The sequence below is a fragment of the Chiloscyllium plagiosum genome, chromosome 24 (assembly GCF_004010195.1).
Source record: "Chiloscyllium plagiosum isolate BGI_BamShark_2017 chromosome 24, ASM401019v2, whole genome shotgun sequence".
Taxonomy (NCBI): domain Eukaryota; kingdom Metazoa; phylum Chordata; class Chondrichthyes; order Orectolobiformes; family Hemiscylliidae; genus Chiloscyllium; species Chiloscyllium plagiosum.
The window spans coordinates 2,952,896-2,956,872 of record NC_057733.1 but is presented as its reverse complement, the minus strand read 5'-3'; the positions used below and the strand labels follow the sequence as shown (position 1 = coordinate 2,956,872).

The following is a 3,977-nucleotide window of genomic DNA, read 5'->3' as shown; positions in this document are numbered from 1 at the left end:
TTATCTTTGAGACTTTGCGCTGAATTTACCGAGCGCCGGAAGCCTCCGAGATTAAAAGAACGGGCTTTTAAAATTGCCAATCAGAGTAATCCGGGAGCCGCCGCACTCACCGGTAGTTTTGGATTTCGAAGAATGTTACGATTATTTCAAGTTTATTTCTTAAAAAATGCACACCTTCCGTAAAATGCGACCACGAAGGGACTCGAACCCTCAATCTTCCGATCCGAAGTCGGACGCCTTATCCATTAGGCCACGCGGTCGGTACGATGTCTGCAGCACAGACGGCAGATCCGCAACTGGTGCTGACACATTGCCCAATGTCAGTGAAGTGGAAGGAGGCTGGACCTCAGAGTACCCTCATTCAAAACATTCCTCACTCACAGAGTCCCTCAGAGTATCCTCAAAGTCCCTCAAAACATTCTTCACTCCTCACTCACGCACTTCCTCACTCAGAGTAGCCCTCACTAAGTCTCACTCATTCAGATACTCCCTCATTCAGAGTCTCCTTCACCCAGAACCTCACTCACTCACTCAGATAAGGCTGGATCTCAAATACCCTCTCACTCAATGTCCCTCAAGAGCATTCCTCACTCGTCTCCTCACCCACAGCATCCCTCACTCAGAACTTTCACATCCCTCATTCATACACTCCCTCATTCTGCCTGCCACCTCCTTGTCTCAGAGCATCGACATCCACCCCTTCCTCACTCAGAATCTCCTTCACTCAGAACCTCCACCTAGACATGCCTCACTCACAACCTCCACTTCTGTCTCAGACCTTTAATCACTCAAAACCAATATCCCCCCTCCTCATTCAAACCCTCCCTCACTCAGACCCTGCACTTTCTTCTCCCAGAGCCTCCATGTCCAAGTCATGAACCTTTACTTACTTAGAGCCATCATTTCTCTGACACCTGCCCGCCCTCATTCAGTAACACCCCATTACCCATACCCTCCTTGACTCGGATACCCTCAACACTTAGACCTTCTTGCTCCTAAAACATCAAACAATGAGACCCAGGTTGCCAGCACCCAGTCCCACTCACCAATTAATCCTGCCCTTGTTTTCTTCCAATGCAAACAGTTAATTCCTGTGTTTAAAATGCTTAACATACTCATCACCCCATCTGTTTTAAGATTATCACTATTCCATTTATCGGGGGGGGAGGTTGAATTGAGATTAAGAGTTGAACTTTGAACACTCGAGCGACTTGTTTTAATGGTGAAGCACTGTAGATGAATTGACACCCAACTGTTTCTACGTTCAAGGCTAGCAGCTGGTTGGATGTTGAATTGGTTAATCCAAGGGAGAAGTAATGATAACTAACCAATCACAGAGAATGTTGATTAAAAAAAGATAAATCCAGATCTGACTGTGTTTTCACAAGAGTGATTTGAAAGCTTCCAGATTGACTGTTTTGTTTTGATGCCTCATATAAAATCCAGTTGTTGAATTGTTGAATGTTCTGAGAAAGAATCCCAGTCTGTAATAAGTAAGTAAATGTTTCTGGAAATTTGTTGAAGATGTTTGCATTCACTAGTGACTTTGGAATTTGAGCAAGATATACAGTTCTATGCGAACAATCCATTGTCCAAGGATTTCATGAAGCCTGAGTATTCATTGTTTGAAACTGTTTAATTACAGGTAAATTACAATTTTATTGTCTTTTTAGTTTCTGTCTTACCTGTATCTGTCTTTTGGTTTGGTTGTGCATGAATAAGGATTATGTTATAAGATTTGGTTTAGATTGTAGATATTAACAAAATTACCTTGTTGTTTATCCTTGTTCTGTCAAAGTGACATTACTAATTAATTGTTAATTGTTTGTTTGAATTGTAAACTTAGTGTCCGAAATCTTCTGGCTATGATCAATTGGGTAATTTTGGGAGTCACTGAATGTTGATTTCACCATATTGTGAATCCAGTAATATTGAGGATTATTTGATTTGTCTTGCTATCCCTGTGTTGTAACACAATCTCCTCCATCCTCTGGTGGAAGAAATTTCTCCTCATCTCAGTTCTAAAAGGTTGTCCCTTCACTCTGAAGCTGTGGTCTCAGGCCCTGTCTCTTCTACTAGTGGAAACATCTATTCCATGTCCATTTTATCCAGGCCTCTGCCCAAATGCCTCTGCAATCTCAACTATTTCTGTTTGAACTCTAGGATGTAGTCCAGATTATTTATCCACCTTCGGACCTTCCAGCTTCCTACTAGTGGAAACATCTATTCCATGTCCATTTTATCCAGGCCACTCAGTATTCTATATGTTTCAATTAGATCTCCCCCTCATCCTTCCTTCTAAAATCCATTGAGTAGAGATCCAGAATCCTCAACCATTCCTCATTTGACAAGCCCTTCATCCCTGGGATCATTCTTGTAAACTCCTCTGGACCCCGTCCAAAGCTAGCAACATCCTTCCTTAGATATAGGGCCTATAACTGATCACAATATTCAAAATGCGGTCTGACCACAGCCTCAGCAGAACATCTCTGCCCTTACATTTTATCACTCTCAAAGTGAATGCTAACACTGCAACTGCCTTCCTAACTGCCAAATGAATGTTCACCTTAAGAGAATCCTGAATTAGGACTACAAAGTCTCTTTGTATTTCAGATTTCCTGAAGCCTTTCCCTATTTAGAAAATAGTCTACACGTCAATTCTGACTAAAGTGCATAACCTTAAACTTCCCCACATTCCATCTGCTATTTCTTTACCCAATCTCCTAGCCTCTCCAAGTCTTTCCGCAACCTTCCCACTTCCTCAACACTGCCTGTCCCTCAACCTATCTTTGTGTCATCTGCAAATGTAGCAACAATGCCCTCAGTTCCTTCACCCAGGTTGTTAATGTAGAATGTGAATCATTGTGGTCCCAACACTAACCCCTGCAGAACTCCACTTATCACAGGCTGCCATCCTGTAAAAGACTCCTTTTTTTCCCCTACTCTCTGCCCTCTGCCAGTCAGTCAAATCTCCATTTATGCCAGTACCTTGTCCCCAATAAGGGCTCTTATCTTGTTTAGCAGTTTCCTGTGCAGTACCTTGTCAAAGGCATTCCTGAAATCCAAGCAGATGACATCCATTGGCTCTCCTTTGTCTAACTTGCTCATTACCCCCGAAGGAGGTCTAACAAATTTGTCAGACATAACCTCCCCATGACAAAGCTATGCTGACTCAGCTCTATTTTAACATGCAATTCTAACTTCTCCACCAATCTCATCTTTAATAATGGGCTCTAAAATCTTACGAACAACCAAGATCAGGATAAACGGTTGATGATTTTCTGTATTCTGCCTCCCTTCTGCCCTCCTTAAACAGGGTGTTACATCAGCCATTTCCAAGTCATCTGGGGCACTCCCAGTTTTTTCTGAAGGGTCATTACCAAATGCCTCTGCAATCTCAACTATTTCTGTTTGAACTCTAGGATGTAGTCCAGATTATTTATCCACCTTCGGACCTTCCAGCTTCCCAGCGCCTTCTCCTTAGTGATGGTTACTACACTCACATGTTGATAATTCCCAATTTAATATCCTGTGATTCCACCACGTGTCAGCCCGCTGAACAGTTCCAATTAAACAGAATTTTATCCTCGAAGAGCAGGATTTTGTCCTTCAGAGTTTTGAAAAGTTCACTGAGCTGATGCTCTGACACTTGACCCCTCTCCCTGGTGACCCCTCTCCCTGGTGACCCCGGGGCCTGCGCACGCGCGCTGCCGTGGACGGAGCTGTTTCCGGCCTCACCGGAAGTACGGCGTGGCCATGAGGCAGAGCCAGTTGTCGGTGCGGAAGCGATGGGGGAAGCCGCTGCTGTTTGCGGCGGTCGGTGTCGGGATGGTGTCCGCCTTTCTGTACAGGTCAGGCAGCGGCCGGGGGGTGTCCACCCCAACCCGGGGCTGGGGTGTTCTCCCTCCCCACCACCACTTTAGAGAAATAGGAGTGACCCCTTCTTGGCCAACCCCCCCGGAGACCCGGGGTGTCCC

General features: G+C 44.6%; 1 non-coding gene across 1 annotated transcript; it reads right to left on the bottom strand.

Moving 5' to 3' along the window:
• Window positions 1-187: 187 nt before the first annotated feature.
• Window positions 188-260, bottom strand: trnar-ucg. Its single transcript has one exon. It is a non-coding gene; the product is annotated as a tRNA-Arg (tRNA).
• Between the last annotated feature and the right edge of the window lie 3,717 nt (window positions 261-3,977).